Here is a 14,787-nt window from a genome sequence, read left to right on the forward strand (position 1 = left end):
CGACTTGGAATTCTTTAGGATGGATCTTCCGGCTTTTTGTAGATCTCTTCGTGACTAAACAGTGTAAAATGAAGTTGGATTGGTATGGTTTAGCTCGAAGTCTTAGTTCTTTCGTTTTTATAAATATATTGTATACAATTGTTGTTATGCCCTTGTTTGTCTTTGCTAAATAGTTTTCTGTTATTTTTGTTCAGTTTCTTGCACTTATGTTTCTTCATGTAACTGTTGTAATTGGCTTAGGCCGTATATGTAATAAATAAATAATAAATAAATAATGGTTTGGCAATGGTAAATTGACTATTGTCCATGCGATGATATTTCTTCACCGAGTATCGAACATCTGTTATTTCAGTGCCCATTTTTCAGTTTACAACACTATAATCATAGAATTAAGAATAATCCAGAAGCAGCGTAGAATCATATTTGAATACATCGGACTGTGTCCCATAATCCCCCCACTATGCCTCACTTTCGCCGCGCGCATTCGTAATGTCGCCGCGTAATGTTGCGCGATGGGAAAAAATATAATTATAACACAAATGTAAGGTTAAAAAAAGCAGTCTTTTAGTTTCTCTAAAATGGTATTATGCACGCGGAAATATTGATTGACACAACAGAGTAGATAAGTAAAGGGTCATTTAATAAGAGTAATTGAATCAATGAACTTTTAACTTAAAATTATTTTACATAAAACGGATATTTTTATATCATGTTAAATAATATTTGATGTTTTGAAGATAATGTCGGTCAAATGTCCACCACAGAGTTGTTTAATCCGAGGTCCAATTTTCATTAATTCTCTCATTAGATGAGCAAAGAAGTGTAAAAAAAATTTCCACCCTGGCAACACTAACGAAATGTTAATTTTGTTTCTTCGACAATCTGACAGATTGAAAAATAATTCAATTGTTAAGTAATGCATTTGTTACATACACATTCATTTGCAAAACCCACCATAGTTATTGCACAAAAATATAAAACCAACACGACATGCATTTTAATAAGCACATGCACTGATTATGGCAAACATGCACTGATTAAATTATTTATTTATTTTATTTTATTTGGGATTTTTACAGCTATTACATAAACAAAATAATTAGAAAAATCTTAACAATACTAAAGCCAATTAAAAAATCCACTGTAAATATAATGACACATAATATATAAGAAAAGAAGTTTAGTAATTGTATTTGTGTGACGTTTGTATTCATGTGTATGTGAATGTGTGTATGCGTGAATGAATGAGGGAGAGAGAGGATACATGTGCGTGTGGGAATGAATGAGGCAGAGGGTGCGTGTGTAGTGTATGGGTGCGTAAGTATGAAAATAATATATTTTCTTAAAACTTGTAAATTATATTAAAAATGGTACAATAAAGAGCTTAGTAAAAAGTAAGAAACCTTTTTGTTCAAATTCAAATGACGAAATGACATAAATTGTTTTTTTTTTTTTTTTTAAGTATGTTAAATTTCAAAACCGTATTCTGAAAAAAAAAAGCATTTTATTTTTTAAATTTAACTGATACACATCGAATAATTAATGTGCGACGAGTCCTATACAATACGAGTACGGTAGGTAACCACAAAATGCAGTAAATACGAAATAATGACAACAATAAAATAAGGTTTGACAATACGCGAACGTTGATTCAAAACGAACACACAAATGCATATTATATGCACCTACATAATATATAAATAATAATAACATATAAGTTTAATAGAAATGATTCAGATTATGAAAATATTCTGTTATTTGAGAATTAATGAAAAAAGAAGAAGGGATCGAGGGAGGGGGTAGGCTTAATAGGTTTAATAGGGTGACTATTACAGTGGAACATCGTTTAAATGACTATATTGAAAGGTTGTTTGATTATTGATCAAAGGAACATTATTTTTTAAAGCTTTCCTAATGTGAAATATTTCCATATTATTTACTTTTAACCCTTTTTTATTTGTATGGAAGATTTTAACTCCAGTATTTGTATTAAAGTCATGATTTAAATTGATTAAAAGATTTGCAAATTCAGAGAAATTATTATTGTGAAGACACCTCATATGTTCTTTTTTTTTTTTTTTTTTATTATTATATTGAAAACATATTATACATAATTATATACAATATTCCCAAGGAGTTTTTTAAAAAAAAAACTCATTTAGGGACATACAGATAACAATTTTTTTAAAGACGTTTTTAAATTTTAAACTATAATATTATTTACAAAAGCAGAAAAATTAAAATTATGATATACTACAAATTAAAAAGGGTATGAAAAATACTTGAAAATAACAAAATAAACAGAATACTAGGCATGGAAATAAATTCAAAATAATGTTTACATTATGCAATCTGGGAAAGAAAATTGAAAAAGTTTAAAAATTACATGTATGTATATTTACATACTGAACTAGTACAAAATAAAATCATTTTTTTTAATTAACAAAATATGCGCGCACCCAATACAGGTTAATTTTTTTTTTATCAAAAACGTATTGAAATTATGTATACAAGCCAAAAAAAGTATATAAAAAAAAAACACAAATAACATTTAAATAGTATTAAAAATTACATATACAAGCAAAAACGGTAAAATATTAAAAGGTATATGTTCAAGATGAGCATTCTCCATAAACTAACATTATTTATTCAAAGTACTTCTGGAAAAAATAATTCTTCAATTCGCACGTCCTGTTTCTATATTTTGAAATAGGTACTTTAAATTTTTGTGGCAATTTATTAAATTCCTTGAAACCTATGTATTGTAAAGATCTAGTACCAAACTTTAACACGAATATCAAAATTTCTTGATGTTCTTCCAACGTAAACTGAAGGACAAGATTAACAAATTACAACAGGGATGGAGAATACCTCAAATAAGGGGATATAGAAGTCCAGGCATTTACAGGGCTTATGACCTGTCATTGGCGGGTTTAAGTGGCCACTCTACACACTGTGTAACATTCACCATTTTGCCTATATTTGAACATCTATATTTCTTCAATTCTTGCATTTGTTGATTTTAGTGAAGTTAAAGAGCTGAAAGCCTTATTGTTGTGAAGAGATTCATCTGACTGAATTATTTCACATACTGGGCAACGCCTGAAAACAATTTTTCAATTTTTAAACTTCTTCTTTGTCTACGAACATTTGGACAAACTCAAATATTGTAATGAAGGACAAGAATTGCATTTTAATTGGTAAACACCTGAATTATTTAATAAAGTGTTGGTTTTATATTTTTGTGCAACAACTATGGTGAAGGTGTATAGTGGGTTTTGCATGTTGGTTTGCATGTTGGTTTAATTGGTGTCCTGGCGAAGAGACGGGCACGTCTCGAAACCGGTAGACATAGAAAAGTCGGTAAGTGGTTATATACAAATATTTAATAACATTTAGTTGTTGTTAATTTTTGTTTTTAATTTTGAATATAATTACAAGATAAAGTATAATTCATTAGAATGTGTCCATGTTCTTGTAATTTTCTCAAACTGAACGGTTTGGGTAGGTAGGAAGAAATTGCCTTAAGGCAATATGCCCGCCCTTATATGTTTATATATTGTATATGTACATAAAGTGTAATTTTAAAAAATAAATAGACTAGCAAATTACAACAGGGATGGAGAATACCTTAAATAAGGGAATATGGAAGTCTAGGCATTTACATGGCTTATGACCTGTCATTGGCTGATTTAAGTGGCCACTTTACACACTGTGTAACATTCACCATTTTGCCTATGTTTGAACATCAATATTTCTTCAATTCTTCCATTTGTTTATTTTAGTGAAGTCAAAGAGCTGAAACCTTTATTGTTGTGAAGTGATTCACCTGACTGAATTATTTCACATACTAGGCAACGCCTGAAAACAATTTTCCAATTTTTAAACTTCTTCTTGGACCAGTTAGTTTCAGTACTGTTGTAATTTGTTAATCTTAATGACTCTCGAGGGGATGAAATCCAGTCTTTTGTCTACAAACGTTTGTACAAACTCAAATATTGAAATAAATAGACTTATGTTGATAAATCAAACGCGAAAAACGTGACTTGGTATTCAGAACTAGAACGTTTACATAATATGAATATTTTTGATTCATTTATTTGCCAAAATTAATTTATTGTAATTACAAGGAATTTTAACGAAACGGCAAGAAGGAGGCCAGACCATTTTTTTTTATTTCTCTATAATTATTGCTTTCGTTGTAAAAATAAGTTTAAAATACTCTCCCTTATTAAAAAATATTGAAAACGCCCTGACCTCGTTTCATAGAACGCAAGCGATGTTGGTTTGTTGGTTAGCAACCAATTGGTGGCCATTTTGTTTTGTTTGACAACAAAAACATAACGGTTTGATCGGATGCTTTTGTCACTGTGCTTGACGATATTTACGTTATAATAAATAAAAATCCACTATGGTGAATTGCAGTATGTTTGGTTGCAGCAGTAGGAGCGTCAAAGCTGTTAAAGGAGTCAGTTTTTACAGGTAATTGATTTCCAATATTTTACCATGATTTACATTGATTTTTGGCATTTATTGTCCCGACACGCGTATTATGTTGCTTAAAATCTTTCCTTATATCAACATATTTATTTCAGATATTATTTTTTCTCAATTTAGGAGATACATTTGTGAATTAAAATATTTTTACTGTTGACAATGACAGTTGATTACGGGCAATATGTTGGGGCCGCATCAGGCATCCGTATAAAATTTGAGTCTTTATCGAGTAGAGGTCGGTTCAAATTTTAGTCAAAAATAGCAACGTTAAACTTGAAATCGCATCTAAAATGACGTGTCCAAATTTCAGGCCGCTACGACTCGCCGTTTTGGAGATGTGACGGACAAACAAACAAACTCAACACAGGACTTTGGTTCCATGGAGTTGAAATTTATGTCTCAATAAATGTAATATAAGTATATTGTGAATAAAACGAATAATTAAATAAAAAAATAACTACACACAGATATTTTCAATTTAATAAAATAAATAAAGGCGAATTATAGAAAAATAAAGTCAAATAACCCTGCAATAATAAATACACAGGTACATATTTAGGAGTATGCAAATTCATATCCATTTTTCAATTCTCGACCTGAGTACGGCCAATTGTTTTGCTGCGAACTGTAGCTAACTTAATACCCAATGGTCATAAAATGGTTTTCCTACGTTTGGGCTCCTCTATAGCTTTGCGCATTATTACTCTGAGTAAATATCACATACCATGAGTGCCTTAATTTGAAAAATTAATTTTGTTTTCAAAATCAATACGGATATTGTGGAGAAATGTTTTCATACATAACATTAAAAAAAAAATTATAAAAAAAAAATCCCTAGAAAAACGCGACATGTTTGGCATTGATTATTGTGGCGTCAAGACTCGTGACGATATTCAATAAAAATTCAGTCATGTAACAATCGGCGATAGCCGTAAATATAACTACTAATAATAATCATTAAAATAAACATGAAAACCGTGTTGTGGTCCCGTGGCTAGTGTCTCTTACTCACGGTTCAAAGGTCCGCGGTTCGAATCCCACTCTACCTCAACTTGATTCCTATTTTCTAAAAGTGAGTTATTTACAACTCGTTGAAAATGGCCTTCAAAATTAAATATTTAGGTAAATCACATAAACGGAAATATTTCTTGATTAAAAAAAAGTACGAAATAAAAAATAAGGAGAAATTTGAAAATTAAAACAGACACAATTTTTGTTCAAAGAAATTATTTACGGGATATAAAAAGATATATTTTTTATCTACCTGCTCACCATTTTTTTGTATATTATACACTGCAACTGACAGACGCCTTTATTTCAGGGTCCAACATGTTAAAAACCCCGAAACCCAACACTATAAAATACCTTCGAAAAAAGGCAATTCTGCTCTGAACGTTCAGGCGTGGATTAAGTGTCATAATTTTAAAGGGCTCAGGGTGCGGCTATGTGTATTAATAGGTCGACTGTTTTATTTAAGAACATCCAATCGAATTCTACGGTATGAAATAAAGTTTTGTTAGTATACTAGATAATGTTTAATCTCAAAAGGAAACACTGTCAGACGTTTCTTCATGCATACGTTTTTCCGTATTTCCTCCCTGGGTTACGGCACAAAAGAAGTGATATATTTATTTATCATTAAGATGAACAAATTACAACAAGGATGGAGAACATTGAAGAATATGGAAGAATAAGCTTTAACATTTGCTGGTTTAAGTGGCCACTTTACACACTATGTCACACCAGCCAACAAACCGGCCAATGATAGGCCATAAGCCCTGGAAAGGCCTAGGTTTCTATATTCTCTTATCTTAAATGTTCTTCATACCTGTTGTAACTTATAAATTGAAGAATTATTTGTTTTTAAAATTGTTGATTCCTCTAAAGATGCTGCTGCGGATCTCGTAATCAATCTTCTGAATACATCCTGTGGTTACAATATTTGAGTCTGTCCAAAGGTTTGTAGACAAAAGACTGGATTTCACCCCCTCGGGAGTCATTAAGATTAAAAAATTACAACAGGGATGGAGAATACCTATGAAACCAATTGGTCCAAGAAGAAGTTTAAAAATTGGAAAATTGTTTTCAGGCGTTGCCTAGTATGTGAAATAATTCAGTCAGATGAATCTCTTCACAACAATAAAGGTTTCAGCTCTTTAACTTCACTTCAATCAACACTTCAATCAACAGATGGAAGAATTGAAGAAATAAGGATGTTTAAACATAGGCAAAATGGTGAATGTTACACAGTGTGTAGAGTGGCCACTTAAACCAGCCAATGACAGGTCACAAGCCCTGTAGATGCCTGGACTTCCACATTCCCTTATTTAAGGTATTCTCCATTCCTGTTGTAATTTGTACATCCCGTGGTTTTGTCCCTTTCCCCCTGTCTACGATTACCGAATGGAGCTTCTCGCTACTATCCGTGGCTCTGTTATAGGTCCTGTCGGATATACAGTTCTGGTGGCTTCCATTAGTGGATTCTTATGAATTTCAAGATTTTTTTAAAGTTTTGAAATAATTTGGACGAATCGATCACGTTAAATCAATTTCATACCAGTCATGGAATAATTCACTTCTTCCACGTCTTTTTTTCAATCCCATGAAGTGCACGTTACGTTTTTCTGGATTACTTTCTTGCTACCAGGTTATAAAGAGTCCCCCGTCTGTGGGCACGGCCAAGAAGACGCATGTCCTCAGGTGCGGTGTGCGGTATGTGGCAGTGGCGAATGGCGATTTTATTTACAGGTAAGCTATAAAAAAATATCATATATTTGTACCTACATAGAAGGTACATAATATAATGTAAGTAATATATACGATAAATTGATATTTTTTCGGTGGTTCTATGTGATACAACAACTCTCATCCGTGAAATTAACTCAAACGATGTAACTTCGTGATATACATATTATATTATAAAGATATATTATCCATTACTTTAATATATAATTCATTGAAAAATAAATAAAAAATACCACTATGAATTCAGTCGATATTAGGTATTCAATTGAAATGTCAACTGGTCGCATTGTTCTGGTAATCAATAGTTCTAAAAACGGCCGCGTGGAGCGCTATATATCCTGCAATATGACGCATGAAAGTAATATGGTCTTATGTCAAAAGTAACATCTCAAAGAAAAATAGTCCTTAAGAAACAATGTTTGAAATACTGTTTTCCAAATCAGGAATCTTCAAATAATTTGTGTAATCTGCACATTTAAGCTAGAAGAAAAAACCCGCACTGGGGTTAATACATTTAAAATATAGTATACTTATTTGTATGAAAAATAAGCTGGAATAATCGGCTAGTTTCTTGGCTCACCGCAGGCGCTGGTCGCGTTTTTTTAAATTTCATATTTATATTAGGATGAAATTACAAACGGCGGAAATAATTTAAATAATTGGTAATTATTTATTTGTTTTTCTGTAAATAAAGTTACAATAAAACATTATTATGGTCAATCAAATATAATGGCAAGCTGTGCATAATCACTTCTATACACGGTTCGCCCCTGGTATGTGTCGGGCAAGCTGTATAAATATCATGTGTACCTTACATTTTATGACTTTTCCAAAGATGTTTCACTGCTTCTCATAAATCTTACATTTATATTTATTTTGCTCGACCGTTATTATGTTTAATCAAATCTATTTACTACACTTTCCTTTACTATGTTCTACTATGTCTGGGGTGGCGCTTTACAATTTGCGTGGGTATTACTTGAATGAATCGTTGATCTGTGTTAATTTTTGCGGGGTAAGAAAAATGCGTTTACGCGATGATCGCAGATGCGGACTAAACAGTATGCGGTCAAACAAACCACAGCAGACAAATATCCTACCTTTGGGAAGTCAAGAATGGGGATCAGGGACAGGAATCCGGATGCTAAATCTCGAAGTCCTGGCTTCCGGGTAGTGTTCCCTTTTTTTCGGTGAACTTAGCACTTTCACTACAATTAAGCGGGGAATAAATCAGCGCTGCAGTCAGAAGATGAAAAAGTATGCGGATGCGGGGAGATAAATTATGATACATGCGGTTGTTGATAGAACAGATAATGCTTAGGGAAAAAACAAGATTGTTATTGTTGGTTGCGATGGATATAGAAAATTGTTTTCATAGCAATCGCAGCTACCCATTACCATGAGGAGAATAAATAAATATTGGAAGTTGGGGAATCACAGGGTGGGTAGGATAGGTGAACTTCTATCAACTGAACGTAGTTATGCAGAAAGCAGCCAGCCATAGAAAAGTGAAACTGAGATAAGAGCACCTTTGTGAGAAGACTGTATAATCAAATTTCGCAACAGTTGGAATGTTTTTACTTTGAGAAATGATAAATAATGAATAAATTAGTTTTAATTATAAACAAGAATCAAATTATGTATTTAACCAGTTTTAACGATTTTTAAGTACCGTAAGATTTTCTAGTCCTGTGGGTGTTTTCTGCAAATTGAGAAATGCCATTTTAATGATAATATGTCGTTAATAAAAAAATATGTAAATAATAGAACTGCTGTAACAAGTTTGTGTCCAGGCGGATAGATAATACAGTTATGTGTGTGAAATAGAACCAGAATCCTGTGGTGGTATTCTAAATCTTTTCTATTTCCCTATTATGAATCTCTTCTATTCCCTAGAGAGTGATTAATTTAGAGATATTGATTTTTTCCATGCGGCTAATTTTTGCTTCATATATGGCCACACTGATGATCAAACGTCAAATAGTGAATAAAACTGTTTCAAAAACGGTAATAAAACTAATACGGTATGGTCAATTCAATATAATTAAGTGCTTTGGGTAATGCTTAAGGTCGGGATGAGGTTCTAAATGTAAATCAAAGATGATGAAAGTAAGAACTTTATTTCTCTTGTTCATATTTTTTGATTGGGGATAGGTTCGAACTGTCAATAGGGTTGCAGTGAATCACATCTTTCTGGAGAATGTAATTCTATAAAATGCTGCAAACGCCCAGTTGCATTCCACCGGCAACACTACTGACTAGTCCAACTCGTTTGCGTCCACGTCGCAAACCCGGGCAATGGGATTACACTTATAACGGTGTGATCACAGCAGATAACGAGAGGATAAAAGGCGAGTTTTGGCACCTCAAAACCAAAACCAACCAGCTAAGGAAAGGTAACCCCGACAGAAAATCTACCAGAGAAGGCAACGGGAAACCACTCTGGTCATCTTTGCCCAGGAATCACTACGGCGAGTACATCAATAAGCAGTCGTCCTGGCTGCGAAATGTACAATTAGCGCAGGACAGACACATATGTTTTCGCTGTGGTGATCGCCAACGTCGGGGGGACCCGGCAAGGCACTAGAAGAATAAGAATAGGATAGAGTAGCTTCATAATTGCACTCCTGGACGAGTGGTTTCAACTCGATGGCTGCTCTCAGGCAAGAGTCCCGAATAAGGATCGCGAGTGGGGTTAAGTCCGCTTTGGTATATAGCGGTAGACACGTTTATCTACTATTCTTTAGGACCTGGGTTCGATGTCTGGCAAGGTGGTTTTAGAGGCTTTTTAAACTGCATTTTTTTTAATTCCTTGACTGGCGTCTTCAGATCACGTTACTTTCATTTAACAGATGATCAAACTACGCTGGATTCAGTTTACTAATGCAGTGCCTCATGCGCCACTGGGTTCGGAACTGGGATAATGATACAAATGAAGAATAAAAAAAAGTTTGGATAAATTATTTTTATTAATTATCCATCATAATTCTCCTTCAGCGGTATAAAGACTCTTCATCTTCCTTTAGCATCCATAGTCGTAGTCGTAGTCATGGTGCTGGTTATGCCGAGGGAAGTTGGGCCACCAGTTGTCGTGCTGAGGGTAGCTGGGCCACCAGTTGTCGTGTCGAGGGTAGCCGACCCACGAGTCGTCGTACTCTAGTTCACCGAGGGAAGGAAATGCGGAGACTGTTGACTGGAACAAAAATACAACACAAACATTTAATTTTACTATCATTGTTGATGTTTTACCTAAATGCAATAACACAGTTGATTCAAATTAATAGTTTCTTGTCTACCCCAATCACTGTTACTTCTGGAGTACCTCAAGGAGCCCACCTTGCTCCGTTATTATTCAATACTTTTATAAATGATTTTACAAATGTTTTTCAAAACACAAAATTATGGTTTTTTGCTGATGACAACAAGATGCACAAAATTTTCAATCTCCTAATGATATATATTACAAAAAAATAATAACTTATCCTTATATACAAGGCCAAGAGCCCTGTGTTGAGTTGGGATACCACATAATAGTTATCACTTTATACTTAAATTATTATCATTTATTTTTTTTGTTTGGAAATCAAATTTTGTATAGGATAACAGGGAAATAATTCATACTACGAATACCGATAAAAATATATGAAATAGATTTAGCAAAATTACTTGTTTTTTTAAAATCAATATGAATATTGTGGAGAAAGCAGAGCGTAATGCTTTGGCAAAAAGTATCTGGTCAGCTTCATGCGAAGAAACTGATAAAAGGGTACTCGCAACGTTATGGTTTTGACCTAATGAAGCTCGGCCTCATCAAGTGAGGGTTATCACTAGAGCCCGCCCAGGGCACTGCAGATTCAACAAACACCTTGGTAGAATGAAAGTTTCCGAAACTTCTAGATGTAGGTTCTGGAGTGCAGATGAGGAAACACCTATACACATTCTATGTGACTGTGCTGCTTTACATCATTAAAGGAGTCTCATCCTCAGGGAACCACCGGTTAAACTTGAGTATGTTGAAGAGCTCGTTCCCTATCTAATAGCCATATTCTTTACGGATCTAGGCTTGGGGGGAGAGATTAAGCAAAATGTAAACTCTTGCCTTCCGCACAGTAGCCAGGCTCTTTATAGACCTGGGCTTGGACGGCGAGAACTATTCACAGGGACCCGACCTATAGATCTTTACAGGTCATAGTGACGTCAGAAGCTTGCATAGCACTGAGACTAAGCATAGCACACCACTAAGAATAAGAATAATGGATATCGTGAAGAAATGTTTTCATTTATAACTTTAAAATCAAATTATTAACAAATATGTCCCTACAGAAACGCGTGTTGTTTTTGAAATGACATATTTGAAAAAAAACGTGTTTGGTCTTGATGATTGTGACGTAAAGATTTGCGACCGTGTTCTATTTAAATTTAAACGGTCACAAAGAAAGTTTAAAACTGACACGATTCGAGACGAATTAGGGGCGCGGCCAATGCAATAAATTCTTTTCGCTGGAATTCAAAATTATGCATTAATTTTTTTTTTTTACTCAACAGTTTCATAGACACTATTATTATTTTATTTTTTTTAAACGTGATATTTCCCTATAATATATATACAAATCATAAGTATATATATAATAATATAAACTTATGATTTAGAACCCCTGCTTGCACTTGTATATAACATAATTTGTTAAGTCTCCCACCAGTCTGACAATGTCGGATACGACGAAACCCGGTCACTGGTAAAAATTGTAAATAAAAGTAGAATATAACTATATACGTATTTTTATTATTGTAATAACTAGGAATTTGTGTATCTGAGAAGTATGTTTACTAGGAATGGGAAGGCTGAGAAAGATATTGAAAGGAGGGCGAGCGCCGGAAACAGGGTGAACAGTGCACTGAAATCTACCTTGGCAAACAAATGTTAGTCACAGGAGGCTAAACTAGCTGTTCACAATGGAGTTTGGTTCTAGTGCCGACTCTAATGTATGGGAGCGAAGTATGGACTTGAAAAAACAGGGATGAAAGTAGTGATGTTGAAATGAGATATCCCAAGTAAATGCGTGGTAAGACGATGTATAATACGAGCACAAATGTCCGGCACGAGATCCGTGAACTATGTAATGCTGAGACATGGTTTATCTACAGAATCAATAAAGAGGTGCTAAGTCGGTTTTGGACATGTAGAACGAATGAACAGCGACGGCTAAAAGGATCTACAATGCAAATGTTGATGGATGCAGAAATTGAGGAAGACCGAAAAAGACATGGTACGATCGATCAAGTCCTTCAAATACTTAAAGATGGAGTAGGGGTTCGAACAGTCAGTAGGGTCGCAGTGAGTCACATCTTGCTGAAGGGTATGATTCTATAAAATGCTGTGAACACCCAGTTGCATTTCACCGGTAACACTACTGACTAGTCCTACTCGTTAGCGTCCACGTCGCGAACCCTGGGCAATAGGATTACACTCATAACGGTATGATCACAGCAGATAACAAGAGGATGAAAGGCGAGTTTCTGGCGCCTTCGAACCAGAACCAACCAGCTAAGGGAAGGTAACCTCGATAGAAGAATCCATCAAAGAAGGCAATGGGAAACCACTCTGGTCGTCTTTTCCCAGTAGTCACTATGGCGAGTACATTCAACAAGCAGTTGTCCTAGCCTCGGAGTACCTTAGGACTGAGATGCTTCCGCTGTAGTTATTGCTAACAAAGAACTCACACGAGAGGTAGTATCATACATGATAAATATAGTGCAGGCAATTGGTAAAATAAACCAAAGTAGGGAACAAAATGCCGAACACTCCTCTAGTGGAACGGCAGGCCTGTTGACTGCTGCCAACAGGCCGGCTTCTCCTGAAGAGTTTTAAGTAGTTTCCTCTCCACGTGAGCAAATGCTGAGAAGTTCCTGATTAGCCCACATTAATATATCCCTCCTGATCCCAATAGTTAAGATAAATTTTAAGATATTTAATTGCAGAAAAATCCACTTTTTGAAATATAAACCTTGTTTATTATAAGCATGGTAAATAATAAATCAGCTCCCATATAAAAAAAAGTGATTGTTAACGTCGGAGGGACCCATCGGGGATCGGTGAGCGTGCATGAGAAGGTGAATGAATGAAGAGAAGGCTAGAGCTGTATGCAAAGATAGAGTGATGTGGTCATCTATCTTCTCTGCCTACCTCTACGGGGAAACGGCGTGACGGTTTGTTTGCTTAATTACTAGGAAAATGTGATTCTTAATCCCAAAACCAAATTTAAGATGTGTTTCTTACCAAGAGAGCTGCAATCACCACGAAGGCCATCAGGAAAAGATTCTTGAACTCCATTTTAGGTTTTGGTATGTATCCACGGCTTGCTAGGAATATGCCATGGTTTGGTTTCAAACTTGCTTTTATAGCAGTTTCTAGCGTCAAAACAATTGGATATTTGAACAAATAGTTGTTGTTCAGTAAAAAACAATTGTTTATAGTTTACTAAACACGTAGCAATATGTTTTAGAATCGCTTTTATCAATGAGAATCATTTCATACAAATGTGTGGCGTTTTGGAAAAGGGGGATATGTCACTTAAATTGTTTCGAATTTAGTATGCGGTTATACTTTTTATTTTATGTTATGTCTCATTTGGTAAAGCTAGGGTTTCCTAGGACAGCGGTGCCCGTATCTTGACGGCCGTAGCGAACGGTGATGCGGTGGGCAGCCGTCGCAACGGTGACGAGAGAGTGGTTTCCTAGGAAAACGGAGTTGATAACATTGATTAAATAGCGAAAGAACGGCTAAAAGGATCTACGATGCGAATGTTGATGGATGCAGAAAACGAGGAAGCCCGAGAAAGACATGTCACGATCGATCAAGTCCTTCAAATACTTAAAGATGGAAATGTCAGGAGTAGGGGTTCAAACTGTCAGTAGGGCCGCAGTGAGTCACATTTTGCTGGAGGGTGTGATTCTTTAAAATGCTGCGAATGCCCAGTTGCATTCCACCGGCAACACTACTGACTAGTCTTACTCGTTAGCGTCCACGTCGCAAACTCTGGGCAATGGGATCACATTCAACGGTGTGATCACAGCAGATAACGAGAGGATAATAGGCGAGTTTCTGGCACCTCCAAACCAGAACCAACCAGCTAAGGGAAAGTAACCTCGTCTGCTAAAGCTAGGGTTTCCTAGGACAGCGGTGCCCGTATCTTGACGGCCGTAGTGAACGGTGATGCGGTGGGCAGCCGTCGCAACGGTGACAAGAGAGTGGTTTCCTAGGAAAACGGTGTTGATAACATTGATTAAATACCGTTCACTACGGCCGCTAAGATACGGGCACCGCTGTCTTAAGAAACCCGAGCTGAAGTGAAACCATCGTGTGATTTTTAACGACATAAACAGCCTACAACGACAGCAAAATAAAATATTGAAGCTAGTATATGACCTGCCTTATCCAACCCCAACTAAAGAACTCTTCATAAAAACTAAACAATTAAATTTTAATGAACCTAGGATGCAGAAAACGAGGAAGACCGAGAATTACATGGCATGGCCGAATCCAAC

The 14,787-nt window shown here is 35.2% G+C and overlaps 1 long non-coding RNA gene across 1 annotated transcript; it reads right to left on the reverse strand.

Moving 5' to 3' along the window:
* Positions 1–10,192: 10,192 nt before the first annotated feature.
* Positions 10,193–13,612, reverse strand: LOC148271738 (uncharacterized). Its single transcript, XR_015825027.1, has 2 exons — positions 13,520–13,612; positions 10,193–10,435 (listed from the first exon to the last, which is right to left on the reverse strand). It is a non-coding gene; the product is annotated as an uncharacterized LOC148271738 (long non-coding RNA).
* Positions 13,613–14,787: the final 1,175 nt, after the last annotated feature.

This window comes from Micrasema longulum, unplaced genomic scaffold (genome assembly GCF_059751315.1).
Source record: "Micrasema longulum isolate JH-2025_06_02 unplaced genomic scaffold, ASM5975131v1 h1tg002692l, whole genome shotgun sequence".
NCBI classification, from domain to species: Eukaryota; Metazoa; Arthropoda; class Insecta; order Trichoptera; family Brachycentridae; genus Micrasema; species Micrasema longulum.